Raw genomic sequence first — 18,678 nt, forward strand, 5'->3', positions numbered from 1 at the left:
AGATCCCAAACTCTCTAAATAACCTAATGCAGGGCCGTGAAATCACTGATGGGATTTTATCCGGGAATCCTCCACCACACCCAGATGGTCTGTGAGTTTTAAATGGGAAACAGTCCCAGCTGAACCCCTAGTCCTGCCTGGCCTATTCCCCTAGAAGGATGATGTTCTATCCTCTATTCAGACTTGCCATCTTAGGAGTCTCTCTGGACCAACTCATTTAAAAATGTGGGACTAGAAATGGAAACAACAATAAAAAATGCCTGTTGGTGGCTTGCCCAGGGATCCTTACCTTTTGGTAGATTTTGGTTTTCCAGAAGGTTGGTAAAGACGGAATCCCCACCAGGAAGCACAGGAACAGAAGAAGCAACCACAACCCACACACGATGGTGAGGTTGCGGTCACTGTCTAAGAATGTTGAGCAGATGCTCAAAAACAACTCCATATGGCTATTCAGAAATGAGAGAACATTCCATTGACTGAACTCCATTTTCTGAATCGCAAGGCTGCCTGAGGCAACTGAGCTCTGAGAGTGTCCGCGCTTGCCTATAATCCCAGGCCTGCATCACAGAGCACTGAAGAGTCACAAAGGGTTTCAGAGGGTGGGGGAGGGGACATGAAGAGTGTGTGCCCATGGCCCCTTCCCCCCACCAGCCCAGCTGATCTCTCCATCCATCCTGGGCCCTCCAGGTCCCTCTGCCCTACCCTGCCATCCTATTTTCCAACTCTGTCCGTTCATCATATCATACAATTACATTAATGAAATTTTCTGCCTGTTCCACCTGTACTCCAGATATTACCTGGGCCCCCTTTACTGTTTGGAGAGCTTGACTTTGGTTTCACCAATTCCACTGCCTCGAAAGTCTGAAATGCTCCCTGGAATTTTGGCTTGTACCCAGACATTTACACTCAGAATCATATATGTCCTCAAATCCATCTTTCCTTTAGAATGTTTTTGCCTTACATGAACCCTGATATAGAACTTAAAGTTCTTCTTTACTCATTTGGTTTTGTGAATGTTGAATAACAAATTTTAGTTTTTTGCTTCAGTCAGCCTTTACCATCTTCAGCCAGTGGGGCTGACTCAAATAATTGAAATGAGTAATTCATTATTCAACACTCACAAGAATAAAATCAGTACAGGCGTACCTCACTTAATGAAAGGGAAATGTTTAGAGAAATGCATCATTAGGCACTTTCACTGTTGTGTGAACATCACACAGTGTACTTACACAAACCTAAGTGGGAGAGCCTACTACACACCTAGGCTATGTGGTGCTACCCGTATGGGACCACTGTCATATATGTGGTCCATCAGTGACCGAAACATCGTTAATATTGTTACGTGGTGCGTGACTGTGGTGGATGACAATGACAAAATGGAGTACCATTTTCAAGGCTTCTAAAATGTAGCTGGGAGGCCATTAAGGAAGTGGGGCTTATGCTTGTACACCACATCCACCACCAGATGTTAACTGAACTTTTGAGCTTTACCTGACAGCAGAGGTCACATCTTGAAGTGTTTCCTCATTCCAAGAAGGGACAGTCTGCCTAGGACCAACTATGTTCCGGCAAGTCAGCTCACCCCATGCCAGAACCAGTCAGTAACTGTTCACTGTAGACCTTTGTAAGCCTGTGTCCTTTCCTTTTATCTACCCCTGCCTCCTTTGTCTTCCTAGGAGCACATTTGAGCTTCTACTCGAATCTACATCTCCTGAATTGCAATTCTTGAGACCCCAAATAAACTGTTTGGTTCTTTTGCAGTTTATGCCTCTTATTTGCTGAGTTTACATGGTGACAGAAGTGGGATCCCTAGCTACTGACCTTCAATTCTGGTGCCACTTCACAGACACAAGCAAGGTGCCTGCAAAGAATCTTTTGTGCTCTGTTGTCTCCTCCTGGTGGCTCTGGTTCCTGGTGGTAAGTCCTCCTGGGCCTGGACCTCCCATTTTTGGTAGAGGTCCAGACTCTTTCTGTAGGCGTCCTTTGATACTGGTTCTGGCCATCCTTCCATTGTCAGCTTTGTTAGAAACTTCTGTTTCTTTCACTCCTTTTTTGGGCCTTTGATCCTTTGGTAAGTTCATACAAATGAGAAATCCATTTTCTAAGAGAACCACCAAAGAACAGCCCCACTCTGGGACTCCTGCTGGTTTTGTCTTTAAAGAAAACAGACCTTCTACATGTAGATTTCTGTCCCACTGGGCTCAGATTACTCAGGGTGATTTAAGGCTTCACTGGCCTAAATGGGGCTCCTTTGAAATTCCTAAATTGGTTTATCTGTGCACTCAATTGGAAAAAGCCTATCAAACCAAACAAATAAAATGGGAAACTTTTTAAAATTGGTATCTTGAGGCCTCTAAATGAAACAGAAAAGGACACTTCCTTGCAAGCCATAACAATGTCATAACTAAGAATTTCAAATGATTAAATGTAAATGCCATCGATAAAAGAATATTAACTCCTCCTGTATTCGTAAGGGTTCTCTGGAGAACCAAGGAGATTATATATATATATAATATATATTAATATTGATATATAATAGAATATATAATCCATTGTATGTATATTTAAATTCATTTATTTAGTTCTATAAATTACATATATACACATAAAATTTATATATAAAAGAAACTTTGGCCTCGCCCCTAACTGCCTAAAAGAATTTAAGACAGAAGGCCTGTTCCAGGAAGGAGCTGTCAACGTAGGGAACTCTAGATGTGGTAGAGAAGAAGGTACCTAGCCGGGCCCATTTTACACAAGTTCTCTCTCATTTGTTTAGAGATGGCGCAGCAAACATTTGGTTTTCTGTCTCCTTGTGAATTGGCTTCCTCCTCTTTGAAGTCCCAAACCATGACCCCCAACCCCGCGCCTTTGTAAAATATCTAAACCCTAACCATAGGCCTGGCAGACACGCTGTGGACTGAGCAGCAGCATGAAGACCAGGGTCAACCTGATGACATTGTGGGTGGGACTACTGGCTGTTTGTCCTCCACATCCTTGTCCTGGGTGCCCAGGAAGGCAGTCACCCAGCAACTTGCAGTGAGGTGTGGCGTGTGACTATGTTTCAGCCAATGCAATGGGAGTGGAAGTGGTGTGTGCCATTTCCAGGTTGGAACTTTTGAAAGCAGGTGTGTCTTCTCCGTGTTCCTTCTTTCTCCTTGTGCAGATTGGTTGCGGACAATGATTCAGGCATCAGGAATGGCGGAGCCAAGAGACGGGAAGTCATGGGTGACTGACACAGCCTGTGGAAGAGAACCACCTGCCCAACACGAAACCCACCTTGGCCTGTAAGGTAATCACACATAAATTTCTACTCTCTGGTTATTCTTTTTCGGGATCTGCTTGTTATTTTCTTAACTATTATGGAAATATTTCAAATATGCAGAAGAGTACATAGTATGATCTCTATCTCCGGCCCCAATATCCAGAAAGAACAGACGTTAAATTCTGCCCTATTTGCTTCCGATGTTGCATTCATTTGCTGGGGCTGCCATGACAAAATGCCACACGTAGGGTGGCTTAAACAATAGAAATTTATTTTCTCACGGTTCTGGAGGCCGAAGTTCAAGATCTAGGCATTGGCTGGTTTAGTCTCTTCTGAGGCCTCTCTCCCCGACCACTTCTCCCTGTGTCTTCGCACGGTCTTACCTCTGTGTGTGTCTGAGTTCTAATCTTCTCTTCTTACGTGACTATCAGTCACATTGGATTGGAGCCTACCCATGTGACCTCACTTGACCTTAATTACCTCTTTAGAGGCCCTCTCTCCAAATACAGCCCTATTTTGAGGTCCTGGAGTTAGGACTTCAACATATGAATTTTCAGGGACATGATTCAGCCCACAACGATATCTGTGTTTTTAAGAAGCAAAATGTTGCCGTCACACCTAAAATTCACATTTCCATCCCGTTCTCCTCCCTCCCTCATCATAGGTATCAATATCCTAAAATTAATTGCATTCTTTATGATTCCAAGAATATCCATGTGCATGGCTCCATTAACAAAAGATTACATTTTTATGCAGAGTCAAGACATACATGTGTATGTCTCCGTTAACAAATTCTTACATTGTTATGCACTTAAAATATGTACAGGAACGGCATCACACTGCACATGTCCTTCTTTGATTGGCTTTGGGCTGTAAATGGGGAAGGAAAAACAGCAGCCGAGGGTAAGAGAATAAATAAACGGCTTATGCATAAAAACCCAAAAGGACATATTTCCAAGAGCGTCCCGGTTGGTGACCATGTGGAGGTTCTGGGAGAGTGGTTACCTGGAGAGGGCGTGGAAGCTCAGTGCCCTTTCCCCATGTCTTGCCCTATGCGTCTGTTCCATCGAGCTATTCCTGAGTCCTATCCTTTTCTAATAAACAGGTAATCTAGTAAGTAAGAGGTTTCTCTGAGTTCTGTGAGCCACCCTAGCAAATTCGTCGAACCGGAGTAGAGAGTCTTGGGAACCTCCTACTGACAGCCAGTTGCTCAGAAGCATAGGCGACAACCCAGACTTGCTGTTGGCACCTGCGGTGGGGGCAGTCTTGTGGGGCTGAACCCTTAACCTGTGGGGTGTGATGCTGTCTCTGGGTACATAGTGTCAGAATCGAGTCGAATTGTAGGACACCCAGCTGGTGTCCCAAGAATTGCTTGTTGGTGTGGGGGACTCCCCCGACCCCCAACCCCACACACATTGGAATTGGTACCAGAACCCAGGAACAAACTGTGAAAGATAAGCGTCTTAGCTTGGGTTCCCATAACAAAATGCCATAGCGTGGGTGACTTAAACAACAGAAATTTATTTTCTCACCATTCTGGGGGCTGGAAGCCTGAGAGCAGGATGCCAGCATGGTCAGGTTCTGGCGAGGGCTCTCTCCTCAGCTTGCATAAGATCCCCTTCTCACTGAGTCCTCAGATGGCGGGGTGTGTGTATGCGTGTGAAGAAACAGAAAGAGAGATCTCTTCAACTTCTGATGAGGCCACAGTCCTATCTGATTTAGGTTCCACCATTATGACTTCATTTTCACCATAATTACTTCCTAAAGACCTTGTGTCTGGACATGGTCACAAGGGGGGTCAGGGCTTCCACTATATGAACTGTGGGGAGACAGAATTCAGTCCATAGCAATAAATAAAGAGCAAATAAATAGAAACAAAGGTTTGGCATTTCTCTTTATCATTTCCTTTCTTCCTCACTTTACTGTCTTGCTCTTTGTCTAGCTTCTTGAACAAGTAGCTCATTGGTTTCTAATTTTTCTTTTTAGATAAGTATATTGAAGATATGTTTCTTCTAAGTATTGTTTAATTCCATCCACCAGATTTTGTCATGTAGTGCTTTCAGCTATAATATTTCCTAAGTTCCATATGAGATCCCTTTCAATGCAAGGTTCTATAAGTTCCCAGCCATTATTATTATTTTCTCATCCGTTGCTCCTTTTACAAGTCTGTAATGTTCCTCATTGTCACCATGTTGGTTTTGTCTGGAGCTTTACCTCCAGATTTCTATAGATATACTTTTTTACTGACAGGTAAAGGACAAAATGAGGAAATATCTTTGCTATATATAAGACATGGTATCTGTCTACACTACTAGGACAGTGTAGACTTCTATTTTGTCACTTATCCACCTTTGTGAAAAGGAATTCTAACATTGGCTCACTGAAGTCATTTTGGTCAACAGCAGAGGAAATTGATAATATGTATGTTTTCATCAGTCAGATAGTCCATGTTGTGCTGTATTCACAACAAACTCCCAAGTCTCAGCTAAAAGTACCCAAGGTTTATTTCTTGAACATGCTCCATGTCATCAGGGGCTGGCTCTGTATTATCGTTCCTCAGTCTGGAGGATTGAGTAGATGGCAGCTAAAAGAGGCTCGATCCAACTTCTTGCACAACTGCCAGGCAGGAAAAACACACTCCCACTGTTTGCGAAAGGTTCTATCTGGAAGAGACAACCTCACTTTTGCTCAAGTTTCATTCGCCAAAGGGTCACAGAGTCAGATCTGACTTTAAGGGGCCAAGAAGATACATCCCTTCTGTGGGCCAGAGAAGAGCCAACAATATCTGGTGAACGGCAGTAATAATAACTATACACTATGCTGTATTGTGACTTCCAAAGCTTATTTTTGCTTTTTGTTTGTTGATTTTTCAAAAATTCCCTTCAGTTATGTGAGTTACCATAAATCCTTCTAGTCAATTTCTTTAATAAGAAAACTGAAGTTAGGCAGAGTTAGCTTCTTTTGCTTATTAAAAAAAAACGATCTAAGGCATTAGACTTGGCGTTATAAATGTCACTGAGCGGCTTAGGAAAGTGAACTTCAGTTTACACCTTGGGCTGGTTTTGAAGAAAGGGTGCACGCCTATTTTTCAAGGATAAGGTTTTAATAGGAAAAGAAGCAGGGCATGGCATGAGCCAATATTTAGGTCCAAATAATTATTGGTGGCTGCAGCATGTCAGGCAGGGAGCCAGGTGTTTTTGCATATGCTAAGTCAATTTAATTCTTTATAAAAACAATATGAGGTGAGTCTTACTATTCGTCACTTACATATGCAGAAACTGAGGGTCAGAGAGGTGAAATGACCTGTCTGAAAGTCACTTAACTAGCAAATGATGGCTTTGTTGTAACTCCATCATCTGATCAGGCAGAGGTGAAAGAGAAGAATGCAATGTGTGTTTTTGGGTAGTGGGTACTGTTCGGTTTGGCAGGACTGTGGGATACATGAAAGGCGGAGGGGCCCTTGAGTGCTAAGGCAGAGAGTTGGAGTCTATCAGGTAGGCAGTGAGAGGAAGGTTTCTGCATCAGAGAGGGCACTGGTGGAGCCATGCCTCAGAAACATTGATCTGCTATTGTCCTCTACGATGAAGAGAAATGAGGCACGCTGGAGGCCTGGAGACCAGTTGGAGCAGCATTGTAAAAACTCACATAGGCCTGAATGGGCATGGGTGTTGGCAATGGAAAAAGAAAAAAGTATTCTATCCAGTCTCCAGACCCCCAGGGAATTGCTGAACGAAGTCTGAGTTCTCCCTATGTAGATAGCTCCTACTTTTCATTATAGGTTTCTCAAGAACTTGCTCCCAGAAAAAACCTGGATGGAGAACAAAACAGGTAAGTGCCCAAGTGAGAAATCTACAAAGCTCCTCTCCCCCGAAAATCACCTCTTCCCCATCAGTTGTGGGGCCTAACATTTCACCAACGGGGTTCCGTTCTTTCAAGAGTCTCTTATTTAAGTAGGACTATCTGTGGACAAGAGGGAGAAGGGACACTGGGAAGTGTCCTCATTAGCAGCATCCAGGCAAGTGACATAAATGTATGAGGGCACTCTGGGGGGGCACCGTGACGAACAGGGCACATGCTCCATGTCAGGGGGGCCTCTCGGTTCTGGCTGAGGGGCCCAAAGTTGCTGGATCTACTATTTCAGCAGAAACCTCATAGCCAAAATTTTTGGGAAAGTCCTCAATTTTAAAACATTGCAACCAGTTTAAACTTCTTAATATCACTGTGCTGGCCACATTCAGCTCTTAATTTGTTACCAGTTTGCCACGTCTAGGTTAAATGTTAGTACCATTTCATCAAAACCTTTCCAAATTTGAAAGCACATCTTTAGTAAAACTAGCTACAGAGCAAGTTCATTTGGATTGCCGAGAGCAGGGATAGAGCAGTCTGGGAGCCGGGCAGGGACTGTAGGGAGGCCCCTGGACCACGTGCTGGGCATCCTGGTGACTTAGCTTTGAAAGGGAGATGGACTACGGCAGTGACAATATTTGCTGCAACCGGGCCCTCCTGGGCAACCACCCAGAGCTGGGCTTGGAGCAGAAGGAGGGACGGGCAAGCTGTGCTGCTCCCAGCTCCAGTTGGCCCCTTCCCATTAACATTACAGGAGTGCAGTCGCGTGGTGTTTGAAAAAGCATCCCTAGTTCCACGAAATGATTTACAGGACACCAGACTCTGTATTTCAGAGGTCTCCGGTGTACCATAAAAAATATATTCTAAAGGAATAATCTTTATCTGAGCTGAAGCTGCAGTGAAGGAAGCTCACGTCCAGCTGAGAGCAGCCGTGAGCTTCTGTTCACTCAGGGAAAAGTCTGTGTTCATGTTATTGGAGTAACATTTTTTTCTCTCTTTGGCACTAGGTATCTAGTTAATATTTAGACACTATATACATTTTCTTTCAACTGTTGTTCCTGTTATGTGATCAAACAAAACCGGAGATGCCAAGCATATCAGCCCTGTAGGTGAAAGCAGACCCTCCAGGCACCCAGCTGTGGCTAGCAGGGTAAACAGGAGTCACTGGAGCCAGCCTCTGGGAAAGACTGGCACCAGGTGCGTGCAGGGCCAGCCCCTGCCCCCAGGAAGCAGCGTTCGCTGGAGTGCCTCAGTTGATAGCTCTGCCTGTTCCTGCCATTCCAGCCTCGAGTTTCCTCTACCTCCCTGAGCAAAAGGAAACAGGAAGCAAAGTGTAGTTTTGAATGTTCCAAAGCCTTCTGATGTTTACCATTCCCCCCAGGAGAGGGACGTGAGGGATGGAAATCTCTCTGCAAAGAAGATACTTTTTAATTCAATGAAGCGATGCACAGACACAGCAACACAACTTCTCTCTGCTTATAAGGTGTTTAGAGCGATGATAGTCTCAGTCTATTTTGGTCCAGGGAAATCCAGGGCGCATGTGCATCTGTGGTTCAGGGTGTCCAGGAGGAGACAGCCTCTCCTTTTGGAGCAGAACGCACAGTCAACCAACCGGTGGCGGGACAGAGGCAGAAGCTCTAGGGCAAGGCAATTTGTGGGTTTGTGTCAAAGCTCCACCAATCAGGAGCTTCAAGCTAAGATGGGGAGGCTGGAAAGATGGAAGTTGGCATGGGAATCCTGGTATGGACAAGAAATTCCTCCTGGGTCAAAGGCAGGAGGATGTCCAGGAAGGGAGAAGGGCGGGTCACGGATGGACCGAGTTTGCCTGGAGTCCCATGAGAAAAGGGGAAGCGAGAGCTCACCACCTTGTGGCCGCCAGCTACCTGTTGGGCGGCACTGGTGGCAGGCGTCGGGCTCTAAGTCTCTGAAAGTATCAGGAGAGGGAAGGAGAAACTGGCGTCCCAGGCTCCCAGGGGAGGGGAACCTCTCCAGCATGAATGTGGTGCGGGGCGGGGGAGGGGGGCACGATCTCCGCTTTGCCGGGTGCCCCAGGACTAGCGCACGCCTCTGTTGCGCGTCCCCCTCTGCAGGCGCACTCGAGGCGCACTCCCCCTTCCCTTGGCGGTGCGGACCGCGCGCCCGGGCCCCTCCGCCTCCCATCCACGCCTTTCTCTTCCCGCAGAAAGTTAGCAGCGGGGAGGGAACTCGGGGCTGCAACAGGGCGCGGCGGTGGCGGCAGAGACTGAAGCAGGAGCCGCGTCGGAGCCGGGGAAGCGGGGGCGCTGCAGACGGAGCAGGTGCAGCCGGCGGGTCCGCGCGGCCCCCTTGGTCCCCTTGCCGGAGGCTGAGGGGGGTGGTGGGGGGCCACCCGGACTCCGTGGGAAGAGTGGGGAGGGGGATCATGCAGCCGGGCTCTTCCCCGGCGCAGCGCGACAACGGCCAGGGCCGGGGTGCAGTGGCGTCGCTTCATGCAGCCTGGGCGGCTGGGGGAGGGGGGGGGCCGGGCAGGGGGCGCAGGCGGCGGCTGAAACCATGTCCGGGCTGCGTCGGGGGCTGCCGCCGCCGCTGCCGCAGCAAGCCCGGAGCCGCGATGACCCCGTGGCCCGCACCTCCTCCGTCTCTGCCTCCACTTCTCACCGCGCCGCCGCCGCCTGGCGGGCAAGCTGCTTTTTCTCTGCGCCTTGTCCCTGTCTGTCACCTACCTGTGCTACAGCCTCCTGGGCGGCTCGGGCACCCTGCAGTTCCCCGTGGTGCTGCAGGAGCCGCCGGCACTGCCGCCGAGCCCCTGCCGAGCCCGCCGCCACCCTCTCTACTGCCGCCCCCCATGCGCCTCGGCACCCCCTCACAGCCCTCCGCGCTGCCGCCAGACAACGCGAGCCGCGAGGAGCCTCCGGAGTCCTCCAAGCAGCCCCCTGCCCCCGGGGCCGACGGCTGGGGTCTGGCGAGCGGCAGCGGGTTCGCTCGGGACACCTGGCTCCGGACCCCTGTGGCCCCTGGCGAGATGATCACGGCGCAGAGCGCGCTGCTGGAGAGGGAAGCGCAGAAGTCCCGCACCACCCAGGAGGAGCTCGCAGGCCGGAGAGCGGTCAATAGGAGCAGCGAGAGGGGCGGCGCCCTCAGCACCCCCAACTATGAGGAGAAGAAGCTGCCACAGGCGCTCATCATCGGGGTCAAGAAAGGAGGCACCCGCGAGCTGCTGGAGGCGATCCGAGTCCACCCGGACGTGCGGGCCGTGGGCGTAGAGCCATGCTTCTTGGACAGGAACTACGAAAAGGGGCTGGAGTGGTACAGGTAGGACCCTGGGCTCGGCGCAGGCGATAGATGGGTGGGGAAGACCCAGAGGGAAAGCTGCGGCTTCTCACGCCCTTCGACATCCAGGCACCTCCCCGAGAGCCCTTCGCCCCACAAGGGCTCTGCGGACCCTGGCGGGGCTGCTCGGGGGAGCGTGGAGAGGGCTGGAGGCTGGCCAGGGATCACTGTATTTCAGGGCTAGGGGAGCTGGTGTCACACTGCCCTGCCTGCCTCAGGCTCCTCACCCAGGGAGCTGCTTTCTGAAGCTGCCTAGCTCCACGCCTGGAAATCCCCAGCCCAGGTGCCCACGGGGTGTTTCCCAGGCCAGTCTCTCGTGGGGCTCAGCGCTGCTGCGTTGGGGACGCTAAGGCATGAAGCAGGATAGCTAGATTGACTGAAGGGCTTTGAGATCTCCTGGAATCTCTCAAAATCGCCCTCAAACGTATTTGCGCGTCTGGAATCCAACTTTAGTATTTTCAGGTTAGAGCAAAATGAACAGGGAACAGTTAAAAAGATGATGCTGGCGAGTTTTGGCTTGCTAGAAAAGACTGAGGATGTTCCCCATCTCCAGCAACCCTGGGTTGCTTTGGCATCAGGAGCATCAAGGTCTGCACGACAGTCGGTGCCCTAAGAGTTTTTACATCCTGCACCCCTGCCCTTTCTTACCGTCGCCTCCTTGGCAACAGATTAGAGCTTCTGTCTTGTGAGATGTTCATCTCCCTTCTCTTTCACCATCTCCCAGCGGTGAGGGAAAGGAGAGGAGAGTAGAAAGTTAAGTGCAGGTAAAATAACTTAGTGATCCGGCTTTCTTGCCCGCCATAACATTTAAAAAACACTGGAGCAGATGCCCAAAAGGCAAACCTCCTTTGCTCCCCCCCCCTTTTTATCTCTTTCTGAAAAACATCTGGATGGCTGGTCCCATCTCTGTTGCGTCTCAGTAATTAATTGGAATTGTCAGACAAACACAGGCTTTGTCAGCTAAAGTGGTATTATCATCTTCACAAAGCCAATAGGTAAAATAAGGATTGTTTCCTGACAAGTTGCCTTGCTGTTGAAGAGATGTGCTTTCTAAGTTTAAATTACAGCCTGTGAAAGTTTTAGAAATAACCTAACTTCAGAAATATATAGTAAATATGTATTATATAATAATATATATTACTATAGGTATGTATTATATAATATCTATTATATATGAATATATAATATGTATTGATTGATTTCTTCCGCTTTAGAAAATACCCCTTATGCTTTCAAAGCTGGAGAAAAGTACACTTAGGCATAAACATTCCAGCAGGTTAAATGGAAACAGCAAATGTGTCTGTTAATGTCTTGTCTGTTTCAACCGAGAGAACTAATTGCAACATTTTAGGAGGCTTCAAACAGCCGCTTCCTATCAAAACAGAAACCAGTCAATGCCTGCTTGAACTGGAAAATCAGTATTTATAACATTGCAAGTCATGGCTTCGAGTTTGCGATTATAATTAAAAAGGTGTCAGGATGATTAATGCAGCAACAGCAAACCAGAGAAAGAAGGGGATGTTTGGGAAGGTTTCGGTTGTTTAATTGTTGGTTGTAGGAATGTTCTGATTTCTGCTGTGGGGCAGCTTCAGCCCTATGAGGGTCACTGTGGTCTTTTCCAGTTCTAATTTTAAAGCTGTGTATCTTGTGAGAAGTGTCAGATGCCCTTTGGGGGAGAGGAAGGCCTGAGGATCAGACCTTTCCAACATGTGTTGTGTTGCTTTGTGGCAGCTGGAAATAGAGATGGGGTGTTTGATTCAGGTGACTTAAAATAACGTTGATGACGTGTGCGTGGTGGAGTGCGTGTCAGGAAGTCCCATCGTAGGGTCTGGAGAATTTTCTGAATGAAAGGATAGAAGATGCCAGATTTTCTCATGTTGTTTTTACACTGTGGCTTGGAAAGGAAGGTATGAACTGGCCTCGCTGTCATGACATGGCTACTGAAGATGTCATTCCAGCTCGGTGGTACTCTCAGCCATCACTTGTGGTATTTGGGCCTTGTGGTATTGCGTGTCAGTATTTGGTAGCCACCTGTAGAACTGTTCCACTGGAGAGGTGTGGACAGAACTGGATCCTCTTGATCCTCACTTCAGAGGACCATGCGGTGTCTCTGTGTCCTCGATCTGCTACGCCAGTGACTTGCCTGTGGGAGACCCTTATGTTCAGTGGTGCCGATTGGAAGTGCGGGAGGAGAATCTGTCTAACATAGAGGTAATCATTAGCCACCCAAACCTGGCTGTTGAGAAGACTCCCAGAAACCCCTTGGACCTGCAGGAGCCGAGTGGGCTGGCACTGGCCTTGGACCGCTCTCCAGCCTTATGAGGGACAGCAGTGCTTTGAGGACATTTGTGGGATTTTTACTTGCTGCACCTCTTCAGGCTCCTCTCTCTCCCATGTAGGAAGAGGGGATGACAACCTCACTCTATTGTAGAAAAGGAAACAGTGGCATTGATTCAAACCAGTAACAGAAACCCTTCCTCTTGGTTCCCTGATGCAACTGCGTCTTTTCAGTGGTGGTATCGCTACTTAAATGGTTATACCACGTATTCTGCCTGAAATCTTACTCTACTGTTTAACTGGTTAGAGATCCACAGGTTAATTAAAGGCTTTGATTTCCCCCCATATATTTATTTTGTTTTTGTTTTTCTTTTCACTGTGTTTCCCAATAGCCTACTAATTCTGCTAGTGTTTCTGTTCTGGTTGTGTTTTCAGCAAGAGGGAGAGCGAGAAGAAATTGGGGCTGCTCTCGGCACAGCTGGCTTGGGGTTTCCTCATATCCAACTAGGCAGCCCTAGCAGTTTTATTTCTGGTGTCCCTCAGGCTGTATCTAAATCTGGGTTTTGCTTTCTTCTGTGCTGTTGATCTAACGTGAGTCAAAGACACATCTGAGATGAGAACATGTGCATTGGATTTTCAGGGCAGTATGGACTGATGGATTAGGATGTGTGTGTTAAAGCTATGGAGAAGCAAGCCTCACTTGGTGGATGGACAGAGGCCAGTGATTAATAAGTGGGAGTAGATTAAACCCTCCACTCCTTCCTCTGTCCACCCCCCAAATAAAAGGGTAAAGCCAGAACACACCTTTCAGTATGAGCCGATACACTCTGGCTGGGCAGAGGCCTTGAACTCTCCTAAGGGATGGGACCTTGTGGCATGCCAACTGGCTGCCACGGCAGAACTCATCAAAGTGACAGAGACGACTCAAGCTGTGGCCTCCCTCGTGGTTTACAGACTGAACAGTAACCGCGACCACTTTGCTCTGGGAGCCACTCAGCTCCAGGGTGCTGAGAAGGGACCCTCCACGGTTTCCAGTTGTCTGCAGTGGTAGCAGTTAATAGGCAGGTCCCATTGGCTGGGGGAAAATAACTCAGGAAAACAGCTTCAGTCATGCTCATGCCACACAGAGGAAAGTGTTCAGCACCATTATTCGCATGTGGTATTTGGAGAGAATGAAAGAGGACAATGGAAAGGCGCTGGAATTGATTGAATGCCTGTGATTGTGGCGGTTGGTGCTTCACAGACATGTTATCACATCGGGGTGTCATGATGAGGCTGTGAGTTAAACAGCAATATTCCTGGTTTACACTCCAGGTGGCTCCCGGAGGGTGAACCACTGGCTGAAGGTTGCTCAGCTGGTCAGTGGTTGAGTTGACCACATCTGTCCAATTTCAGAGTGCTGGTTTCTTTCCCTGTGCCACGCTGCCGCACAGAAAGTACTGGAATGTCTTTTCCTTCTTTCATTCAACAAACACTTAATAACGTTTACCATGTGCCCAGTACTGTTTTAGGTACTGGGGATAAAGCGGAGAACAAGACAGAGGGAGGACCTGTTCTTGTGGAAATGGCATCTTTTAGTAGGGCGTTAGGGGAGACAGCAAACAAATGAGTCGTTCTTTTAACCTTTTTAATGTGGCTGTAGAAAACTTAAAATGACACTTGTGACTCCCATTGCATTTCCAGTGGGCAGGGCTCCTGTAGAGCAGTGCTTTTTAAACTTGAAATGCACATGGATCACCTGGGGTGTTGTTAACATGCAGATTCTGATTCAGCAGGTCTGGGGAGGGGCCTCAGACTCTGCATTTCTAACTTCCCAGTTAATGCTGATGCTGCTGATCCCTGAACCTCACTTTGAGAAGCAGGAGTCTAGAGAGTAATTGGGGTGTGTGTGTGTGCATGCACAGATGTTATTTTAAGTCAAATGGTTAGGGGAAACCTCTCTGGGGAGGGGATGTAAATGAAGTGAAAGAGTAAGAATCTTCCATGTGGAGATGTAGGTGGAGAGGTTTCCAATAGAGGGAACAGCAGGCACAAAGGCCCTGAGGTGGAAACAGGCCTTATGGCCTTACAGAGTGTTCTTTCATTATTTCAAAAGCAAGGTGTTTGTAGCTGGACAAAATTGGGTTTTGCAACTTACTAGTTAGATGATCTTGGTTGGATAACTGATTTAACATCACTCATTTTCAGTTTGTTTATCTGAGAATAATGCCTTCCTTGCAGGATTGTTGAGAGGAATAAATGAAATAATAAAATTGAATGTATTTTCTAAGCAAAAAGTGAGTATCCTAGACCAAAAATCCAAATGGACTCAACTACTGGGTTTTTCCATTTCTCAAATCCTTTTGGTCTCATATGCCTTACCTTCTGTCACAGCTGTCTTAATACTGAGAGAAGAGTCTGTTATTGGGGGTGTTTTTAGGAAAAGTCTAATAATGATTGGCTTTGCAGTCTACATCTGATTAACCTCTTAAACCAAGGGTCACCAACTCACATGCCTTCTGGGCCCACAGCGATTGTATAAATGAGTGAAATAGACCAGGTGGTGAGAAACTGGGATGCACAAGCTCTGTCTAAAGGGACAGCTACTCTTTTCCACGTGCAAATGTGGCATCAGGGTTATCAGATCTTCCACTTGGTAAGAGAAACTGGAAATCCAGTTTTTGATGTGAAATTATCTGGTGTTTAATGCTGGCAACAGATGGAAATTTCTTCCGAGCGCAATGTGGGCCAGCACTGCGGACAAACAAAACCCACCTGTGGGCTCGGTACAGGCAGCCGGCTACCAGTCTGTGACTCTGGCTTAAACTCATTTTGGAAAGTAACTGGCACACCCGTACCCTTTGTGGTTGTCAGAATTGTGGCTTCTGTGTGCTATTTTAGGTTACAGTTTTCCCCCTTTGCAGATGTTGCAAGAGCGTGGGGCAAATACCTGCCAGATACATTGCAACAACAGCAAAAGGAGCTGGGTAGAAAGAGGAACATCGAGGCAGAAAAAGACAATTCCCCAATAAATTTCCCATTTGTTCCCAATGAACATTTTCCAGAAGTTGAGAAAATTTTCAGCTTTTCACTCATTAACGAGGCAGTCCCCTATTTGATCCATATTGATAAACTATACTTATATAATAGGTTCTGGTCAGGTGGATTGAGTAAGACCTGAGAGTTAGAAAAATTGAGTTCTGGCTTTGCCTTGCCCCATCCTAGTTCTGTTGGGCGTTGGGTTACTTATATTAAATTGTTTCTTTCTCTCCTTTTCTTTTCTTTTCATCTTTTTTTTTTAAATCCCTGTTTCTTTTCTGATGAGGTTATATTGTCTCCGTAGGGCCCATTCGCCCACTAAAATGCTTTGGTTCTGGAGCAGACGTCTGTGTTAGACCCTTCAGAGGAAGCAGGAGAGCACTGTAGGAGCAACATTATTTGGAGCCAGTTTTCGTATCTCTGAGTCAGAATCCACTGCATCCTCCTTGTGTGACCTTAGACAAGTTACTTAATATCACCAAGCCTCCATTTTTTTGTCTGCAGAATGGGCTCAATGTTACTTACTTGCAAGTGATTATGTGAGGGTGAAATGAAGTGGCCCTTAAAAAGTGCCCCCACGCAGAGTGTATGACATGATAAATTTCTTCTTCTCCTTCTCTCCTCTCTCTCTCTCCTAATTTTCCTTTTCCTTTGCATTTCTCCTTCATTTTCCTTCAATTCCTTCCTTTTATCTTGCCTATCAGTACAGAAGGCCCTACAGAGAAAGCTGTAATGCATTTTTCATTAGCAAATCATCTTTCATTTCAAGATTATGTCTGAATGAGGGATCTCAAACCCTGAAGCAGATCTTAAGTAGCTCTCCAGAGAATAATCCAAACCGATTCCAGAATTGGGTCTACTGTGACATGAGCCGAAGGAGGAGAAGAGTCTGATTTCCTGGGGTACCTGCAGCCAGCCTTCTCCACTAAGGGGACGGGGGATGGAAGGGGGCAGGCTCTTGGGGCTTTCCTTCTCATATTTTCTTGAGCCCACTGTAGGAAGGAGGCCGCTTGCAGTGGAGAGAGACTGAGGCATTTAGAATGCTGAGGGCATGCTTTGCCTTCCATTTTTCTGCAGAGCTGAAGGCACTGGAGAAGGCAGGACTGTTCTGGCAGACCCCGCCAAACTTCCTACGTTGCTATTTGGCCACTTTCCCTGGAGTTCTCCAGCCATCATAACATGACTTAATTATTTTAACTTTTGTAAATCATACCAGGCATTTTTAGTTTTAAATTGAGTCAGGAGAGGGGCCTTGAGACTTTAGGTGAATGAGAGATTGCCAGGGTTGTACGTTAGAAAGTTTTAAAGGTTTTGGGTTTGCATAATGGATGCTATTTCTGAAACTGATTGAACCAACGATCTTTCAAGTAATCTCTTGATTCCATTGGTCTCTGCGGTTTGACAAGCTCCTCTGTAACTGTCTTGGGAATTTCAGTCTGAAATTATAATTCACTAAGGGAGCTTTTCAGCCCATCTTGCCATTCATTAAAAGCAAGCGGTTGATTTTTTTTTTTCTTAACACTCACTAGTTATGGTTGCCTGCCTTTACTTTTTTTTTTTTTCAATCTTTATTTAAGAATGTGTAAAGCATATTTACAGGGAAACAAAGCAGCACATCAATTAGGCAATACTTTTTTGGTTGTGAATGATAGAAATTGAGCTTAAATTATTATAAACAAAAAAAGATGCTTTATTGGCTTATGTAATTAGGAAGTCTGTGGGGTAAGTGGCTTCAGGAAAAGCTGAATCCAGGGGCTTGAGTGATTTGACAAGGTCTCTGTCTCTTTCCATTCTTTGCCGGGTTTGTATCTACCTTGCCTCATTCTCAGATAGATTATCTCACTACATTTTAGGCAAGATGGTAAGCAGCAACCCGAGACAAACATTATATGTTTATTTAATTCTTTTGGAAGTAATACATTTTTTTTAAATTGAGAGGTTTATGCTTTCCCCCAAATTACAGAATTGTTAAACCCCATTACGGAAGTCTCTAGTGTATTGTTTTCCTCTGCATTGTGTTGAATTGTAAATGCTATTGCAAATTCCAGAAATATAAAATTTTCTAAATTTTATAGTCTCTTTTCTTGGTCTCTTGAAAATTTTCAGCTAGCTCTATTCACGTAAAAATACCCTCAACCAAAAGCAGTAGTAAACCATAGAGAAGAAAATAACTTCTCCATTAAAACACAGACGGCTCCACCACAAAGGCCCATATGAAATGACCACACATTTAAGCAAAGCTGAGTTCCCGAAGGCCAAGAAGATTCCATGATGGATTGCCTCCAAAGGAGAAGCGTAGATCCATATTTTCATGAGTACAGTTTTGCTGATCTAAAGATGTCTGGGCACACTGAACAAAGTACTTTACTTATAAATGTAAGTTCACATTTGTGATGTCTGATCACTGAGATAACTAATAATGAGGCTACATGAAACTTAGGGTAGATAAGTGATTTTGAAAAAACTTTTCTTAAGGGCTTCTGCAAGAAATTCCTGGAGATGCCTTTTGTCCAGGTTGGGTCATGTGCTCATTCCTAAAGCTGTCGTTGTGTAGTACCCTCATCGGGCCTGGCTGATGTAGCCACCCCTTTGGCCTGGAGTGGTGGGGGGAGTAAGCAACCAGGGCTAGTCCCACTGAGACCATAGGGAATAGTTTCCCCATGAAGATGAGGTGTTCAAGGGTTCTGTTGCTAGAAGAAGTGGGGACCAGTCTAGCCACATGTTTATTAAACCTATAAAGATCTACTTGGGACAGGTGTATGATCTCTCTGAGTATTTAAACCCGGAAAGAGGGACAAAGGGTTAATATTGGGAGGTTCCATGCAGTTGTTATTTTAGTTATTCATTCATTTATTTATTCATTAACCATGTATTGACTGTCAACTTTGTGCTGGGGCAGACATGAATCAGTCATGGCCGGTGACCTGAAAGAGCCTGCAGAGTGGAGAAACGGACAAGTGAATGGT

General features: G+C 46.4%; 1 pseudogene; it reads left to right on the forward strand.

Annotated features, from left to right (window-relative positions):
• The window catches only part of LOC123276647 (heparan sulfate glucosamine 3-O-sulfotransferase 4-like), a 71,381-nt pseudogene extending 53,499 nt beyond the window's left edge, over positions 1–17,882 (forward strand).
• Positions 17,883–18,678: the final 796 nt, after the last annotated feature.

This window comes from Equus asinus, chromosome 14 (genome assembly GCF_041296235.1).
Source record: "Equus asinus isolate D_3611 breed Donkey chromosome 14, EquAss-T2T_v2, whole genome shotgun sequence".
In the NCBI taxonomy this organism is placed as follows: Eukaryota; Metazoa; Chordata; class Mammalia; order Perissodactyla; family Equidae; genus Equus; species Equus asinus.